This window comes from Cheilinus undulatus, linkage group 17, assembly GCF_018320785.1.
Source record: "Cheilinus undulatus linkage group 17, ASM1832078v1, whole genome shotgun sequence".
NCBI lineage: Eukaryota > Metazoa > Chordata > Actinopteri > Labriformes > Labridae > Cheilinus > Cheilinus undulatus.
Window position 1 is genome coordinate 13,511,760 of NC_054881.1, and position 20,707 is coordinate 13,532,466.

A 20,707-nucleotide genomic window follows, 5' to 3' on the forward strand; every position below is an offset into this window, starting at 1 on the left:
GAGAGGGCTGTATTTCTCATGAGTAGGCGTGGCTTTGGCTCACTCAAGTGACATGCCCACTCCACCCTAGAGCAGATTCCACTGCCTCATTTTTCATGATTTTCAAACTTGATTTAATAAACTTAGAGATGTTTTTCAGGACTGAAATTAAGCCTGGTTGTCATACAACAAACCTGAAATAAAGATTGTTTTTATCACTTCATGGGGACTTTAATAAATTGTTGTTGACATTTGGTGATGAACAGGAACAACTGCACATTTGAAGCTATGACTCCAGAATGAAAACTTAAATGGTAAAATACATGTGTTTTGGTTTTAAGCAGCTTCAGTGGTGCATTTTTGGTCATGAACACCCTGAATGCATACAAAACATGTACAGAACTTATTATTGACATTACAGGTTTTGATAATGAAATTTCAAAATTTTATGTAGAAAAGCTTACTGTCCAAATTTAATGTCAGCATTAATATAGTCAAAACAATAAAAAAAGAAAGAAAAATTGACCAAAAAAGCTGCAAAAAGGCTACACCACCCTCTACGGTGTAATTGTCACTTTGCTTCATTTTGTCAGAATGGGAGCCAAAGGGCGCAGGTGGCCTAGTGGTTGGGTCGTGCTCCGTGTGCATGGATGGCCTGGGTTCAGGTCTGGCCTGTGGCTCTTTCACTGCATGTTCCAACTCTTTTATGCCTGTTTCTGGCTCTATCCACTGTCCTATCGCTCTCTAATTAGGGCAAAAAAAGCCCCAAAATAAATCTTAAAAAAAAATTGAAAACAGGAGCCAAAATCAGTTTCATTATCTCCTAGTATGCTCTGCTTTACCTGTATCAAGCATTATGTAATGAGAATAAGAATTAGGTATCAAAAGCACCCAACTGTCAAAAGATCCCTCTCCACCTGGCATATGTATTAAACTAAAAAGCATATGCCTTCATTTAGCACCATCTGTTAAGAAAATCAGCTACACCTTCAAGGTAAATCTGCCAAATTACTCCATCATGACTCATGCAAAGTGTAACAGTGCCAACTGGGTGGAAAAGACGGAAAAGAGAAGGGGTCCTTGGTGCAGATTACATCTTTAAAGTAGTGAAGAGCAACAAAGCTTACTTTCATTTTTAAAAATGCTCATTTTTGAAGGTCCAAAACTCTGAAGGTCAGTGTTGTCATTTAAAGATAGAACAGGAAGCAGACACTGAAACACTCATGTCATCCAGGGACAATCCTGTGACCTCTGTCCCAGTTACCATGGCAACAAGACCCATCCCAGGGGAGCAGCTGTTATCCAAAAGCTAAAGAAGCACCTATGAACCCTGTCAGTGTATTTTCCCCCAAACCTCTCCCGCTTCATAATCTCAGGGTGTCATCTTTCATCTTTATCTCCTTCCTTTCTTTTCCTTCCCTCCTTTCTCCTTTCCTTATTTAATTTCCTGTTTTTTAAGCACACAGAAGAGCATTAAAGCCTTCCTCTGCCTCACTCTACTTAGTCTACTATTAATGGTTTAATGCTTCTACCAATACATGTGCCAAGTCAAACTCCAAACTCCATAAATCCATCTCAACTTAATGCTGTTAAACGTATTGTACAGTGCCAAACAGAAGGGCATGTATTCATCTCTTCCTCAGTACCACTCCCTCAGTCTCGCCTCTCTTCCTCACCATAACTCAGCACTGGTTCTGGATGACAGGAAGGTGGCTGGCAGGATGTCTAATTGATGTAACTCCACCCGATCAGTCTGCATTACTCGTTTGCCCCGCTCTTTGGTTTTCTGTGCCCGCGGACATATCGATTTCCTCAAAGGACATGTAAGGTCAGAGAAGTGGAGACTTCCTGCTTTGAACATTATATGAAAAAAGGGAGAACAAGAAAAAGGAACAAAGATAATAGAACGAGGCATTGTGCACTGGTTCTTTTACTTTTTGTTTACATAATGATTAATGATGAAGACACGCTGAAAGAAAAAACTAGTGGTTTCATGCTTCAGCGCTTTTGAAACTACAAGCAGTGATTTTTTCTACAGTTTAACAGATTTACCCAGCGTGGAGGTGAACACTATCACAAATACTCAGTCCTGCAGACCTCCAAGCGTCATCTAGTCAGGTGAAGGTAAACACAAGTCTTGCAAGCAGCTAACAGGCTATCTGATCATTTTCTCATAAACATTAATTGAAGCATGGATGTACTATCAAGCAAGTAAACCTTGTGTGAAAAGTGACCGAGTAATGATGAGCCATTCACGTACAAGCCTATGCTAGGAAACTTATGTTAGCTGTAATAGCTAGCTCCAGTTTGAGTGCCAGTTTCCTTTCCTCTATTCTTTGTTGTTATTTGATCCAAAGTTAAACTGGTACCAAATGAAAAGCCGTTTGGGAGCCAAACAACCAGCTCTACTTAGCTGAGCTAAATGATCCATCTCTAAAAAGAGACAGATTTCCCAAATCCCGTCACAGCTGGAGGTTGGTGAGACGGACATCAACTGAGGAAATACAGATAAGATCCGAGTTTAATGTGCTAAACCGTGACAAAACCACACTGAACAAAACTGGACTGTTTTGTGGAAACTGACCATTCACACGTGTTGTGTGACACTGCTTTTCCAGAGACTTTTTTATTTCCTGTCTGCTGACATTTCTCTGCACAGAAGTTGCTTAAGCATTATGAATGTTTATATTTTTACACTTTCAACACTTGATGTGGTCATAAAAAGCCCAAAACATGGCCTTTTTGGTAGCGTTTCTCTGTACCGCTACTGTTCTCCGCTACTGTGTGATGTCATCTGCAAAGGACATATTTACAATAAAAGTGTCAGATATCACCATAAGAAGTCAGTTAACTGACTATTATGCATGCAGAATCGGTGTAACCCCTGCATGTGTGTTTAGGCCACTGCTGCTGCCATCACAGATACACCAGCATGATGCTCAAGGCAGACACTCAGTAAAGCAAGGCCAAGGCAAGTGTGTTCCAGCGTCTCAGCAGCATTTCATCCCTGTGCTTTCAATATTCTTATATCATGCTTCTCTTACTCTTGCAACTTTTTTTGAGGTACACTCACAACATTTGTCTGGTAGGAATATTTTCATGGGATTTATAAAAAAATTCTCAGAGTTAAATTGACAGCTTCAAACAAGCGAACAAACTGAACTAACTCGGCAGGGGACTTTATTTTATCAACCAAATCAAACAGAATAGCTATGAAGGCACTCTTAGAAATATTTTTATACCACTCGAATTTAAGTGATACAACAAATTATTTAATGATTTTCAGATGTGTATCGCAGGAATTAATCCATCAAAAGTTATGAATAATCCGCTGTCTAAATAGTAAAAATATTTAGGATTTCAGTACCAAAACATTGCTACTGTTTATGTGCAATTAGATGTATTCTTAAGTGTGCCTTCATTTTTTGGTCATTAAAAGCAATCATCCAACACTGGGTGTGAAGGACTTCAAAACAGGAAGATGCATCATTAGATTTTTAGTAGTTATAAATCTGGCATTGTTACAACCCTATCATGGAGGCAGTGCTAATTAAAACATGAGTCAACGCAAACTTTAAAGGTGCAAAATTCAACTGAAGTGTTAAAAACAAACGTTTTCTCTGTGAACAAGCAATGTCATTGAAATTCTTTCATTTAAATACTAATCGCTCATCAGTCTGTTTTCCTCTATCATCACTAAGAGGTGTTGTTTGATTACACAAAAAATGCAGCTGAAATTTGCATTTGGTGCTTTGAAAGGTTTAGTTTGGATCATTCATGGCATTATTTTTTATACAGTACAGCAGCTAGAGACAGACATTGGGGGAAGAGAGAGTGACATGCTGGAAAGCAGCCACAGGCTCTATGTGAACATGGACTGCCTGCTTGGAGGACAACCACTTTTGAACACAGGGCACATGGCCAATACTAGAGGCTATTACACCTTCAACCTTCTTTCTTACACTGAATTTACAAGGGCCAGTTGTCTACATGCAAAACCCCTGATGATTTATTACAGCGTTGTATTTTGATGTTCCCCTGAGGAGGGTTTGTAGCCAAAATTATCTCTTCTGAGTCAGTGGAGTAAAAAGAAGACTTTCCATCTAAGAAAGCTGTTTGTGGAGGGGAGCAAACCTTACAAGGAGGTTTTTTCTACATGTAGGCAAAAAAACATTCCCTTTAACGGCCTCCCATTAACAAACCACGTCAGCTGTGTCTACAAAGCACAAGGACTTATGTTATATATATGTTTCCCTACATTTTTCCTGCCAACCTGAAACATCAAACTGGTATTTTGAGGGGGGGAATTGTAGTTTTCACTTTACATTTTTATCTTACAGAGAATTCAGATCCTTGACTGAAGTTAACGGAATAAACTCTATGCTTTTATACATTATAATAATCACTTAATTATCATGTATGAATACTGATATGGACCTATAGGTCTGGAATAGAGTATAAAGTAAAATATATTATCTCATGAATATTTGCAGAAGAATTCCCAGATAAACTGGCTTCATCTATTAAGAAGTTTTCCCTCCAACCGATCCATGTAACAAGTAGCAATTGGGATCAAACTTTAAAATCCTCATCTGTAAATTCACCTAGGTCCATATGTGACAAATGTAGTAGAGTAAAAGTACAATGTTTGTCTCAGAAAGATTCAGGATTATAAATAAGGAGTTGCAGATTATGGAGTATCATTGATTTTACTTAACCTTTTGGCACTGACATTCACAACACTAAAATATCACAGAAGGTTAGAGTTTTATTATTTATAGCTCTGGTAGAAACCAATTTTACCTGAAGAGGAGCTCATGATATATGAAACAGAGAACAAGAGGCACTGACAAAAGTTCAACAAGCATTTGATCTGATAAAAACCCACACTCTCTGGGCTTTAAAACCTTCAGTCATGACAAACTTTCCAGCACGTTTTAACACCAGCCTTAATCATGTAATACTGATATTTTTATGAAAATAACAAAAATCAAAGTGTTACCACCTCATGTGCCACTTATGAAATGTAGGAGGGTAACTTGAGCAAAAGTTTATTGGCCAAAGGATGATACGACAGAAAAGCAACGGAAGACAACAACGGTAAAATTGCAGTCAATTAATACATAAATCATACAATATTAGATATTTTGGATCCTTCAGTGGCAAAAAAGTAACTGATCATTCTACGAATCTCCTGCAAAATATCAACAAAATGGCTCCTGTGTGAGATTACCACAAGAGCAAAGAGCACATTGCAATGCATAATTATGTATTTTAGCGTACCAAAAGGTATCGTTTCATATCTTATTGCATTGTACTGCATCATGTTTTCTTGTATTGTATTGTGTCCTATTGTGCTCTAAATAACTTTTCAATTATCAATCTCTACTGTCATACTTGTGCCTAAGACTAATCCAAATTTCACCAGGACAAAAATCTTACCGTACCCTGTCACATTGTGTTCAATATTGTTTAAATGAGTACATTTTACAGTTAGACTTGTGCCTTATTCCTAGACGAATTAATGTATTTTATCACTTCCTATAATATTGTATTATATCACATTACAAAAAGTTAAAAACCAGGGCAGTATCTATAAATTAACATTTGAAAACTACCATTTACTTGTATTTTTGTTTGAGATAAATTAGTACAAGTATGGTGTTTAAATTAAGAAATTTTAAACAAACTAGAGTTTTTAAACTTATTTGTGGTTTGTAAATCAGAGTGTCTTAGTTCACTGAGCGATATTATTTATAGACCGCAAACCAGCCCAACAGACAAACACATTAGGTAGAAAATAACTTGTGCTGTTAAGTGAATGATCAGGTGTTACCCCGAGGTAGCTGAAGTTGCTGACTGATGTCCAGTGGTCTCTCATCAGTGTAATAAATGTAGCTCGGGCCAGCTGCTCCACTTTAGTAGCCTTTTTAGCTGTCATACAGTTCAGGGATTGTTGTGACAGTAGTTCTCGTAGGTGTTCTGTGGTATGGGTCATCCGAGGCGACCCGGATGATGTCTTGAAGCCCCTTATTGTCAACGATGTCAATGGTCTTCAGTCTCTGGCGACCCATTAGCAATCGCATTAGTTAGCTTTGGTGTTGTTGTATTGGGGAAAAATCTGCTGGACTGCGCCAGTGTAGCTTGGCGCTATGGCTTGATCCCATGTTGTTGTTAGCGTCTTTGCAAGCATTAGCGACATTAGCCATCATAGCTTGATCCTGTGCTGATGTAAGCGTCTTTGCTAACATTAGAAAAGATGCGTTTTGCCTGGAGGTGGTACTTCAGACTCGTGCTTTGGAGTAAAGACAGTTCATCACTGCAGTATGTACACACAACTTTTGTTTTATCCAGACTTCCATTAAGCAGCTTTTAAATCAAAATTGGCTGAGAAGCAGACCTGGGTCTGTCTCCTCACTCATCACTGCTGGCTGCGTTTGACCCGCCTTTAACCTTTTCACCCCAGGGACGTAAACATCCGTGCAAGAGGACTACGGGAAGAAGCTGTGGTCAAACTAAGTCATATGATTAAATTACGTTAATCTTTTAAAGCGTTAATCTTTCCAGATAAATCACGAGCGTTAGCACATTTATATTAACAGGCCTAATTTTTTAGTAAAAAGCACTTTCAAAGAGCTGTACATAAAGTTAAAATAATGAAAATGAATACCTGATAACAAGAATCTTTAAAAATCTGAAAGTTATTAAAACTGAAGAAATGCTGTGATTAATCATGATAAATCACAGCACAGTGATGTGATTAACTTGATTCATTTTTTTTAATCAATTAACAGCACTAATTTAAAGATACTAAATCATACTGTGTGATACATCATATAACAGGTTACCCTTCAAAATCCCACTCTCACAGTGAAACATTTTTATTTCGAGACACAGAGCCTTGTTTTGAGTGTTACTCTTCCTTCCTCCCTTAACACAAATAAAATCTTGTTTTCCAAAGTTCCTGTAAACCACATTTTCTTCACTAACTCCTTTTTAAACACCAAGGTTATTTATTTATCTAGAAAGAAATCATTTGCTCAAACCTACGTCACAGGTTGTTATGCAATCTCAATCTCATGGTTCATTTTCTACATTCCTGCATTCACAGTCACATTTAAAATTGACTCACACGCTTTGTCCAGTTTGCGGGAAGTTTACATGTTGATAGTATTATTTGATTTTATCATCCTGTTGATGTAAAATGCCGTTTGAAAAAAGTTAAAGTTATCTCAGCATCTGGGTGTGTGTGTGAATCTATGCCTGCATGTTTGCACCAGCTGAATATACATTAGATATGTTTTGACGTGGACTGTCCAGATCAATCTGTGGTCTGAGGGTTTAGGAGCCATTATTGTTTTGTGTTATACCAATAACTCGTTAAGGGGCCGGGCCGTAGAGATGATCAATCTCTGAGTGGACTCATTATATGCACAGCAATGCGCTGGCCTATTTTCCCCTCGATTTCACTGAGAGGAGAGCGATGAGACAGTAATAGTCGTTTATCTGTCAAACCCTGTCGTTGTGATCAGGCCAAAGGGGAAGGAGAAAATGGAAGGAGGAGCAAGGGATTAAAGGAATAGAGGGTCTGTAGATCAACGCAACCCAGGAGGAAAAGAGAAAGGTTGACATTTGGAACATGAAAGTACATATTTTAAAGAAATGGTGGCATAAGACTGCTGGCTTAAGAAAGGGATAAAAAGGGTTACAGGTTTATGGAGTTTTTAAGGGTCTCCAGTGTTTCTGAAGACTCCTGGCCAAAATTAGAACCTTTTCATACAAATAACAAAGCAAAATTGTTGTGTTTTACTTCTTAGGACATGCAAAACAATGTTGATTTGATCTATTTTTACATTTATGATAAAAATAAGTGGATGCTGCAATGCAGAAATTACTTTTACTACCATATAAACATAATATATTGTTTTTCCTCCTTTGACAAACTGTCACATGTTCACTCGGAGGCAAGAGAATGGCACTGACTTCTTCAAATTGAGTTTTGAAAGTCTTCTATCTTTGACCCAACTTATATAGACTTACTGATTTACAGAATATTTTCAAGATCAGTGAAGTTTCAGTATTAAAATCAGCTGATTGCAACAGTCAGCAATACACAATGTCCAATTTAGTGGGCAGGTGTTCCAACAATATTTTCTCCAAACCCAAAGTCAGACCTAGAAATTTAAACTATTGCTTGATATAGTAGACCACAGCAGGATTTACGAGATAATGCTGGGCTGCATGGCATTTCTGACCTTCTGCAGGCTATCTTAAATTGAGAATTTTTTTTAATAACCTTATTATAGCTGAATAATGAGTGGAAAGCTATGGGAAGACACACTTCTGTCTTCTAAAGTGGCTGATGTGAAACGATTCCATTAAAACCAGTGCAAATGTTAGAAAATGTTTCGAATACCTGTCTACTGTAGTGACCACTATGTCTGAAAGACTAAAATGTCAAACTTGACCTCTGCAATATGATAACCAAATTGTGGATGCACCCATACCACTTTTATTCAGATCAAGTTCATATACAAATATCAGGGTACATACTGATACCAAATGTGAAAAATGTCTCACAAAATAATCAACCATCAAGCAGTCAAGCTGAAGTGAAAAGTGTCCTTCTATTGCTCCTGATGGTTTAAAATCATTTGTGTGGCAACTAGTAAAGAATCTGAGCACAGCTGATCATGACCACTCTGAATCACCACTGACATCCTCCTCGATGCACACATGTATGCACAATAAAGCTGCATTTTACCTACAGAAAAATAAATCATTAGTGAAATAAATCTGCAGCTGCTAAATATAATTGTGCAGTCACAGTGAGAAGAATAACGTGTTTAATTAGTGCATATATTCACGCCGCTCCTGGAACAGAGATGGCTTGCAAAGTGATGATATGCATTACTTCCTCAACGTTTGCACCATTTATCTCACCGCATCTGTGTCACTCAACTATCAGCTATTAGCTATATGCCATATCAATCAAAAACTTACTGTAAGTAATGTATCAGCCCATTTTGCACTGTGGTAAACTCAGTAGAACAAACTCAGCAGTAGAGTGCTTTATATGCTCCAAAAACTGGAGGTATGCTGTTTGTTGTCTGACACACACACTGCTGAATGAATACATGTTATTGAAAAGCAGATTTCTTTGAATGTTTGCAGTGGTATTGTCCCTGAGAAAAGATGAGAAATATTTGAATTGAAGTGGTGCAGCGTTTTACATTTTGGACTGTTTTACTCATTTAAAAAAAAATTCAGATACTTCAGACTTATCATACTGCTTCTATCATCGTTGTTTTCATTTGAATTGTAGCAGCAGGAGGTGAAGTAATGTGGATGTGACACAATATTAACATGCATAAACATTTGATATGAAGTGCTGTTAAATGCCTGTTTGAGCCCTGACTTCCAAGAAATTAACTTCGGTATATATATTCACAGTGATATTTAGTGCATAAGGAATGATAGTTAAAACTTTACAAAATAGCCACTGTATAATCTTCTAGTCATATATTCTGCTAACAAAGTTAAAATATAGTGTAAAATCTTGTCTTGTCTCGTTCTCATCAGCCTAGATCTTGTCTTGTCTTGTCTCTGAGCTAAGTGTCTCGTCACACTCCTAATACTGAGACGCGCCTTCATCACTCAGAGTGCAGCTGCCAACATTACCTACTGTATGTGACCTGACACACTTCAAAATACATTCATTATGTAAGCAGAAACGTCACTGTACTTTCTGGGATACAAAGTGATGCATACCAGGCTGGTCACCCTGCTTTTTAACATCTTTTCTCCTTCACAAGTCCATGATGCTGCAATTAAAGAAAACAGTGTTGTACTGTGAAGTAGAGTTGGCATACTGGTTTGATTGGAAAACATTTTTTAAATGCAGACAAAAAAATGAATGGGGACTCGATCGTCAGCACTTCACAACGATCAACACAAGCTGACACTTTAACTACTGTACAGGGAAGAGTGCAAACTCCACATGGGAACAAGTAAAGGAGCTACATGGGTGCACAAGAAATGAGTGCTGCATTATTAATCTAATCAAAATTTCTATCGCGATGTCAGGCTGTGCAATAATATGACCACATAAAAGGCTGCAATTATATTTGGATTAAGTCGCACTTAAAAGAATTCTAAAAATAAGTAAAGAAAGACTATTAAAGGTGCAGTGTGTAATATTTAGCCTCGTAGCATTTAGTGGAATAATATTTACTGTTACCACCAGAAATGTGAGCATCACAATCTAGAATCTGACTGTTAGCTGTTTCTAACATTCCCAATTTTACACACTGCACCTTTAAGTTTACAATAGTGCCACTGCATTTGCACTTTCTAGAAGTGCCTAAAAACTGTAACTTTTAAGGGAAAAAAATAATTTTGAAAGCAGCACTGTAAAAACTTCAGGTTTTGTATTTTTCTTTACACTACTTAACATCTTTATGTTTCGAGTAAAGAAATACACACTTGACTATCATTACTCTCTCATTATTCTTAACCAGCAAGTATGATACCATTTATGCATCATATTATATTACAATCACAAAATTGCAACATTGCCCAGTATCATTGCAATTACACATTGCACCACACAAATAAAAATCTTCATTTAGGAAGATGTTTCAAAGTGTCTCATACTTTTGCAACACATCAAGACTTAACAGCATTCACATGCAAAATCAAAACAAAGCTTTCATCCTGTTTCAATATTGAAGGGTAGCAGATTAATCTTCATGTTAGCAACACTGACTGAAGTAGAAAAGCTGCAGGAATAAAGTGGTTCAATATTGCACATGAATACTTGGCACTGAGTTAAACCTTGGAGATGTCAAATGCATTTTATTAGCATGAAATCTATCCTCATTAATATTAATGCCAAAACTCAGAGCTGGTGACGCTGCAGTCCTTTATGCGCGGGTCTATTTTGGTTATTCCATCCCAGTAAAGCTAATTTTTAGGAAGAAAATCTTTGGAAGAACTTAGAGGCAGTCTCTCTTGGTAAAGAGGCCAGAGTGGAGGGAGAGATGGGGGGTAAGGGAAGGCTGGGGTTTTTGGGGGGGGGGGGGGGGTGAGAGTATGTGTCACATCCAAAGATGCAAAGGCATTATTGATAGAAGCCGAGGGTTTCGGGAGAGAAATGTCATTGACGTAACTTGCCCCGTGACGCCAGGCAGCTGAAGACAATGTGACCACTGAAAAAGACTGGGGAAAAGGAGCAGAGGGAGATGTGTGAGTGCCTCTGTTTATGTGAAAGAGAGGCTGGGGAGAGAAAATGCATCCATCTTTTGTTTTTATTAGTCTGCCCTGTTGCGTGTGCTGTAGGGGTCGTGATGTGTGCGAGATTGTATTTCCCAGCTTATAACAAAATAGCAAACATCTCATTTGTACAAGCTGGGACCGGCTGTGAGAGCGGCTGATGTATCACATTCAGTCACAGACACGCTCTTGTGTGCAGCAGAGGGACAGGCCGGTGACACTAACAACTATTGATCAGGGACAAGGGGAAGATTGAGGCGATGAAACTCCATATCTTTACACCGCTGTACTGGAAAATCCACTCAAATGCATGCCTACATTTGCTCGAACATCACTCACTTCCTTATTTGTGCATCAACAGGCAAACATCTAGAAACAACACTCCCTCTCCTTATCCTTCTAACTAGACGATAACCTCTCAATTCCCCTAATGAGGAAAAGCAATTTTCCCCAGTGAGCTTCCTGTTGTTTATTTCCCCCTCTGGTCCCTCTGTTTGCTCTGTCTTGTCTCTGTCGCGTTGAGCTTTGCTCCAATTCGGTTAAGAGTACATCTTCTTATTAGCTTTCTCCCTCGTGCAGATTTACATCGTACGACTCCCCAGCCATGTGGAGGGCTAAATCATGACACTGGAACACGGCCAGAGCAGGAACGAGTGAAGTAAAAGTGGCAAAGAGGGGAAGTAAACAATTTGTTGTTCAGGAAATGCTGCCCAAAACTCTCATTTGTTAAGAGGGAGGCGATATTGCAAAAGAAAGAAGAGTGGATTTAGTAAAGAGAGTGAAATCTAATAAAGAAAATCACAAAGTTAAATGGATCAAAGAGGAGTACAGACTCCTTTTATGAGCCTGCCATAAAGATGCCAAAAGATAAATTCGCCTTTATTACTTTTCCTATCTTTCCTCCCATCTCTCCGTCTTTGTATGACCAAACCGCTCCCTCCCCTGTGGCTGTGCAACTATAAGCAAACTATCAACATGAATACTCTACATATTTTCCTCCAAAGCTGCATAAAAGCGCAGAAAAATCACACCTCCTTTTTTGATAAACATTTCCAATAAGAGTAAAGAAAAGTAAAGCGATGGTTTGTAATCCCTACCTGGCAAAAGGAAGCAGTTCCAGGTTACAATCCACTTACAGGCACTCCACACATCCCTATTAAAGTGGCCTACTTCCTCTGACAAACTGAGTGTTTGTGGCCGGCTCGCTGGGCTGGTGTGTGTGAGTCTGTCAGTGTGGGCTAGGCCGACTGAACTGTGCGTACAGAGAGAGAGAGAGAGAGAGAGAGAGAGAAATAGAGAAAGAGAGAGAGGGAGCAAATGCCCAAGAGGCTAAGAAGGTAGACTCCCAAGCTGCACAAACAAGTGGGGAGGAAAGGAGGAGAGGGAGGAGATAGCAGTAATGAGAGGAGACAAATGAGCAGTGAGCGCTCAGAGAGAAGCACATGCATGCACGTGTGTGCTCTGTATACATACCGTCTGGTTTCCATGATTGCAGATGTGTGTCTGCAAATATTGTCCGACATATGCGTGCATATATTGTGCCCATTTGTTTCTGCAAAACACCCCCGCCCCTCTTCTCTTTGTGGAGACATTAAAGCACTACAGGCAGGTCCCACAGGATGCACAAAGACAACACAACGGATGTGCATACACACAAATCTGTGCAGCAACAGTTAAGTTATATGTGTCAGATCATCACAATAAAGCTCAAAGCTGCCATAAAAAGGCAGGAAGTACGTTATGTTGTAAAAACTTCCTATCTTTAAAGGAAAAAGTTTACAACCTCTCCAAATCTAAATGTAGGAGGAGCAGGTGGGCTGTGAACATTTTACTGCTCTAACTGTTAAACATTTAGCAACATAAACTTTCCAGATTTGAGTTTCTTTTCCAAAGTACACATGTCTGCATCCTCTAATAGCTTATTTTAGCGCTAAATTTCAGAGCACTTCTCCCTCCTGCTCACCAAAGTTGGCACACAGCATTTGTGCTTCTATCATGTCTGCTTAAAATTGCTCTGATTGCTTAATATTCACTTTACTTCCAGGATATTTTCTTAAGAAAACATAAAGAGTAAAATAATCATATGATGTACCCTGAAAATGATAATGCTGATTAATTTATCCTCTGCGGCTGCAGTTAACAAAGTTGTCATCGTTCAACGTCCTATCTGCTTTGGAATTTACTTGGTCATAGGGCTCAAATATTTGTATTCCTCCAAAAATGTCAAAGTTCAAAGGTCAGGGTTTGGTGCATGTAGTCACATGAAAAATGCATCTGAATGAAGAAAAAAATCACACACATGGCAGCCTTTACACACCAATCTATATGACAGTAAGGCATGTAACTGCTAACTACATAGCAAAGACACTCAGCCCAGATCCGGCTAAAAGCTGGCACAGATCTGGTGGATCAGTGCCAGCTTTAAGGTAGACTCCCTATTAGGTAGATCCGGCTCAAAGCTAACACAGATCCGGTGGATCAATGCCAGCTTTTTGATCTAGGCCGACTCTCTTGGCAGTGTGGGAACTATAATAAGCAGAGGAAGTGGGCACAATAAAATATACGAAGAAGAAAAGTTAGCTGTAGTAGCAAGACGAGCAGAGTAATGAGACCCATCAGATTGGATCCTTCTCCCTATCCACTCCACAGTTTTTGAAAAGCCTCTGGAAAGCAGAGGGTCAAAGACTTTACTGTTGCTAATAACAGTGCGCTGCTCAGGCTCCATTGCAATGTGCCATCCTGTCTTTACATTTACATTAGCTAGTCTGGGGTCCTTCACTGGTGTACATGAGCTACTAAATATGTGACGGCGTCACAGAACACTTTATAAATCATAAATATGACACTGAAAATGCAAATATTTTAATTTGCTTTTTTTTACATTGTATTTATTTTAGCACTGCAAATCAGAAGATATTAGGCTATTCATGTCTATATTGCTTTTTTTGCCTCTCAGGCTGTACCAACTATTACTGGTAGTTCTAGATAACACTTAATGGATCAAACTGTAAGTTGCACTACTTTCAGTTAAAAGTGATAAATTAGGGAATCTTCGAATTATAAACCCAAGACTTTATGTTGCTATAGTCCTGATGACCCAAACCCATACTAAACTGTGACCCCAAAACTGAGGAACGTGGAAGAAGCTAAATTACATTACATTAATTTATTGATTTTGTATGTGTAAAAAATGGCATGAGTGGACACTGTCCTGAAAGCCCTTTCACACATGCACATAACCACATAAAAAAAAAGCAGAGTCAACTACAAACAGTCAGGTTTGTTTTATACTGACCTTGCCCAGAATTTTTTTCTGCAAACTAGTCAAGTGTCTGAGAGAATTCAGGACGAGCCAATGTGTGAATGCAGCTGGAAATATTCAGGTAAACTCACTGTGAGCAGGTAGGAGGGGGTGATGACAATCATATCCTGTAACTGCTGCATGACCTGTGCAATCTCAGTGCATGCAATAAGGGTGCTTCATTATGTTTTCTGCTCACCAGCATGTTCTTTTCCACTCTAAGTATGTCCAGTTACACATAGCATTGACAGAAAGGCTGGAAGTGTCATCATCGGGCATGATTGTCGTTTGTCCATTGTTTGACATCATGTCCAGCCTCCTGAGATCCCGCCTTCCCCACCACATCTGACAGAAAAATATTGCCATTGAGTGGGAAAACAGTTAAAGTTTGCAGCACTTTAAGCATTAAAAGAATTCATTCACTTTGGATATTTGGCTGATAAATCTTACAGCTGTAAGCCCTGACATCTATCCATAGCTTTTTACATATACAATATGTTTGAATGCATATTTTTCTATGAAAACATATTTATTTGTATCATTCAAATAAAGCTCCTCACTATCATTCAAATAAGTCCAGATGGGATGGGGTAACGTATGCAGATGTTCACTACCAAAATAAAAGTCTCTTATGCCGAAGCATTGTGATGTCTTAACTACATATTGCACTTGTACGACAGGATACATCTAAAACACAGTAATAAACAGAGATTTGTATCTCCTTTTTCTGTTTTGGGTTTTATTATAATATTACTAAACACATTGGTAAAGTTCATATGCTTTATACTCGTGACTTGTGATTAATCTGTAGCGATAGCACAGACGGTGATTCTGTTTAACGTTGTTGTCTTGCTCACATGTGCTATATAAAGATATGTTTTCACTTTTCAACAACACTGAGTCTCTGAGTCAGAGCCTGCCACAATAGCCTTGACTCCAATGACATCAATGCACCTTTCAGTTCAAACACTGCCAGAACGAGACAGAGAGCAATGTGGACTTCATGCACCCTGCAAGACAACTGGAACATGTTAGCCTACTTTCAACTGAACCAGACTAATGATGGCCTCTGACTTCAGCACCTTGGGCTCCAGTGCTCCAAGCAGACAAATGCATTTCTGCAAGTTACTGAGGTGAAATAAACAAACTCAAGAAAATGTCTCACACAGAATCTACAGTGCCCAAAAAAGTATTCTATCCCCTTGGATATTTAACCCTTTTATTGATTTTATAAATCACTCATACTCAATTTTAATCAACAACAAGCACCAGTTAATCAGTACTAGTAGTCTCACAGTTAGTGGAAATAAGGATCACCTTACAGTAATGCCATGAATGTGTCTCAAGTGATTACAGTATAAAGACTCCTATGTCTGGAGGAAGGTCCAGTCACTGGTTAATTAGTGTTCCTGGCTACCATTACAACATGAAGACAAAAAAGCACCCCAAGTAACTCAGAGAAAAGGTTATTGAAAAGTATAAGTGAGGGGATGGAGACAAAAAAAAATCCAATGGACTGAACAGCCTCAGAGTTCAGTAAAATCCACTATCGAGAAATGGAAGGAATATGGCACATGTGAAAATCTGTCTGCATCAAACTTGAGTGACTGTGCAAGAAGGAGACAAGTGAGAGAGGCCACTGAGACACCTGGAAAAGTGTCACGTTGAAGAAAGCTCATATATCTCGACTACAGTTAACCAAAAGACATGTGGGAGACTCCACGGTCAAGTGGAAGAAAAGTCTTTTTGTCAGATGAGACCAAAATGGTGCTTTCTGGCCAACAGATAAGATGCCAAACACTGCACACTACCACAAACACACCATCCCCACTCTGAGGCACTGGAGTGGCAGCATCATGTTGTGGGGATGCTTCTCAGCAGTCGGCACTGGAAGCCTTGTAAAGGTAGAGGGTAAAATGAATGCAGCAAAATATAGGAAAATCTTGGAGGACAAACTTCTGATACATTCTGGCAGGGGCATAGCTAAGATTTTTGGGGCCCCGAAAGGAATATGACACAGGGGCCCCCTTAACTGGCTAGCCAAGCCACAAATGTTGTGCTATTTTTTCAAATGTCTATGCATTTTAATGTATTTTTGAACACGATTTCCCCATTTATGAGCAGTGTTTTAACTATGGTTAAATAAAATTTACTTGCATTTTGTTGCAGTACTGGACTACACCATTTGGACATTTTTAAGGGAGGTGCAGGGCGTCCCCAGTATTTTATTTGACTCTATTTGATACAAATTTCAGTCTGTCGACCAACCATTTAGTCCTTTTTGATTCAATAATGACACTAATTAATAAGAAAAAATAAATAAAAACACACTTTTCATTGTAGGCTTCTCAAGGGCCCCTCCCTACTGTGGGCCCAGGTAATCAATACCTCCCCCCCTCTTGTGATACATCCATGCATTCTGGTACCACAGTTCCTTGAGATATCTATTACTGACTTATTTTCAATGTAACAGAAGAACCAAAGTATATGAGCAACAGTTTTTAATGTTCTTAACACTTCACTTGTTTTACAATGGGGTTGCACGCATAACTATAAATAAAAGTAAATGCTACTAAAAAGGCAGCACATGAATAAATCTGTACTTTTATTTCCAAGAAACTGCCTAAAACTTAAAAACCTCAGACTACAAAAGCAATATACTTCAAAGTCAAATGGAAACAGACTTAGCAAATAAATCACAGCATGTGGCTCAAACATTTAGTGATGCTTCCTCTCCATGGTGAGACTGAAAATAGCCACCCACTAAAACATAAGATCTTTATGGAACAACACTAGGCTATGATATTTGTCAAATTTATTACATTTAAAAGAAGATAATGTTTGCAATTTTTTTTCAAACACTTCAAGGTCAGACTCTTTTGATGCATCCTTATATGGAAAATCTTTTTCAACCCACACAGAACCAGAGAACTAGCACTGCTGATCCTGACTTAGACAAACAAATGTTCTCGCTATACCTAAGTGGCTTATTGAACCACGCTGTACTTACTCTCATACTCACTCATTCACACAGACGCTCTCACTCTAGTCTCTCACCTTTCCCTTCAATCTGTTATCTCAAGAGCCTCTCAGTGCTACTCAGGACACAGGTTTTTTATATCCTCGCTTTGACATGGAACATACGGCAGCAAAAGGTGGAAGACACATACCTGCAGCTCTCAACAGGACAATAAAATACCTTTGAGTCCTGAAAGTTCAGTTCACCAAAGGTGTCAGGGTTGTTTGGTTCGGGTAAGATCAGACTGATTATGGAAGCAGTGTGGAAATAAAGCCAAAAAAACACCTTGCAGTTCCTCAGTTGTCCACTTGAGGCTGGCTCTAAAAGCCTCAGAAACTCTATTAACAATCATGTTGTTTAAATGTTGAGTTCAAAAACAGTCTTGATCTGAGTACCTCATTTCCTTCCTTTCTTTCTACAGACTACAAGGGGTGGATATTTTTAGAACTGTTTCAATATCATCAGGGCTAAAACATATGCATAGATTTGTATAACTAGGGTACTGCTGATTGGATTGACAAGTTACTGTGTGGACCACTTTGTCAAAAAACACCTGGTCATTAACCCTTGGTAGTGTCTCCCATGGCAAATTGGTCCCAGGGGAGGGTCCGGTCACAGAGCTGTTCAAGACAGCCCTTATGAGTCTGAACCTTCAGTCTGGAGTCATCTCTCCCAGAATAGGGACACAAGGGCACCAACCTGGAGCTAGACCTAGGAGGAGCGTTTGGTGGCCAGGTTCCACTTCATGTGGCCCGGTTGGGCTTAGCTGGGAAATTCAACATGGAGCTGCCACCTTGTAAGCCCACCACTTGCAGGCATGAGGGTCTGGTGCAATGGCGACCGGATGGCTGGTTTTGGATACAGGAGACCATTGGGCAGATCCAGAACTTGCTGGAGGGGTTGCATATCACATCTGGCCTGAGAGATCCTCGGAATCCCCCAGTAGTAACTGGGAAACATTGCTGGGGACAGGGGTCTCTGGGTTGACATACTTAGCCTGCTGCCTGACCTCAGATAAGTGGATGGATGGATGGAAACATCTATGATCCACTGAGGAAAGAGCTTTGCAACACACTTTTGGATCCCGGCCCACCAGTTTGGAACGAAGGGTTTTGAGGGTTGTTTGACCATTCATAGCAGCAGCAGCTGCAGCTCCCTGTCTCTCTCTTCTTTGCACCATAGCTTCTTTTTAAACACTCTGTTGTGCCCATTCTATGGGTACCATCGATAGCACACAATGGATAATGGTCAAAATTTCTAATTAAAACCATTTACAAAACAAGATAGAGTGAAACTGAAAACACAAGTTAGTGCAAAAAAACTGGAGATGGGCTGAGCCAATCCTGGGGTTGAATATCAGTCTGATCCTGACAAAAATAGCTAGACCAGTGACCATGTAGCGATGCATGGCGCTGATTCTTGAAGTTGAGGTATACATCTCACTCTGTGTTTACAACCAGCATGTGCGTCCGCTGTGTGCTGTTCTCAGTGAGTTGGTAGCCCTGTGCTTAGCATGGTGGAAGCTAATGTTAAAGGCTAGATGCATTTTACACCTTAAATGTAGCAAAATTGAGCAAAACAAGTCAAAACAGAACCAGTTTTCTTTTTTAAGACCTTGGCTATAGATTCATAATCTATCCAGCCAATAGACAATTTTAGATGTAATCCTTTTGTTAACAAGCCTTTTCAAATTGGGTCAAGAAATGTTCATGTCAAGAATTAACTTATGAAAATCTAGTCAACAAGGGATGACTATTCCAAAGCCCTCAATGACATATAGTAAGAGCAATTTCAGCAATGTTCTTTACTCGGAAGACGATCCAGAGTGATAGTAGACGTAAGCCAGAGATAACATCCTGCTGTTAGCCAAGGGAGGAAAGCCATTCAAGTTAGTTATCTCCAAAATCAAAAAGGGTCGTCTCTACCTTGATGGAAGCAGTCATGGATAGCTGCAGAAATCCAACCCACTTAGCAAGGACATTATTGCACCGAGGGTAAAAAAAAAAAAAAAAAAAAAAAAAAAAATTGGGCTCTGACACAAAGGAGCAGCTGTGTGCCATCATGCGAAACTCTCCATTCAGCCTTTAGCAGAATGAGACAATCTCCTTTGACAAAAAAACAAGCTGTAGGCACACAAAATGTCCCCTGTAAGACCTCCAACAATCAGAGGCTGAATGAGGAATTATATCTTTGTAATATCTGGGAACAATCCCAAAGAGACAGACCGTTTTTAATTAGCTTGACTTGTATCTAAGGCAGTACTCACTCCAGGCTTAAAGTCCTTGGATGTGATAGTGCCCATCCATAGTTGCCTTCAATCCCCTGCCAAAGGAGGAGATCCTGCATACCCTTACATTCCACCAAGTTAAAGCATTGTAAATAAATCTAAAAGTCCCATCATTCATGAGAATTTGAATGTTATAGTCGAGGCAATAAACAAAGTAAAAGTCCTTGACCTGAATGACGGACAGTTCTGACAGCTGTGTCAGGAAAAACGGACAGATTTGCACTTGCTTTAGGGGTCTCTTCGACCTCCATGTTCCCCTCTGGATGGGGCAGCCCTTTCAGGCAGATGTTACTGCACGCAAGCCTAATATCAGGAGTTTCTTGTCAACAACCAGAGCAAAGGCAAGGCTCCAGATTTGATTCCACTCTTTAAGGGGTAACAAACTTGCCAAGTATACCAAGCATTACCCAAGACATCAAGCACATTTTTTCCATTTACAGATTTTTGGGGGAAAGGAATTGATTTTTGACTTACCATCAGCTCCAAGTTCAAGAAATAATTTCTCTCAACTCACTAAAACCAACTTTTCTGCAACTTGCAGGGAAGAAACTGACATGAAATGCAAGTCTAGATCAAAACAAGCTCTTACAAAAATCTGAATCTCAAATTTCTAGACATTGCTATTGTTTAACAATAATGACTATAATATCTACCACATGGCCTCTTAAATTTTCGGCAAACAAATTCAAATACATTCTAGTTGTGGCACTGGTTAAGGTTAGTTGGTATAACAGATGCCCCACATACAGATGCCACTGCCCTCGTAACACTGGTTGCAAATTCAACTCACGTCCTGGTGCCATTTAGAGCATGTCATCCCCCAGTCTCTCTCCGAAGGCTTAAAAGC

The 20,707-nt window shown here is 39.3% G+C and overlaps 1 protein-coding gene across 3 annotated transcripts in view; it reads right to left on the bottom strand.

Annotated features, from left to right (window-relative positions):
* Positions 1 to 20,707, bottom strand: part of rgs3a (regulator of G protein signaling 3a) — a 299,175-nt gene that overhangs the window by 81,552 nt on the left and 196,916 nt on the right. The gene's annotated exons all lie outside the window — the stretch shown is intronic.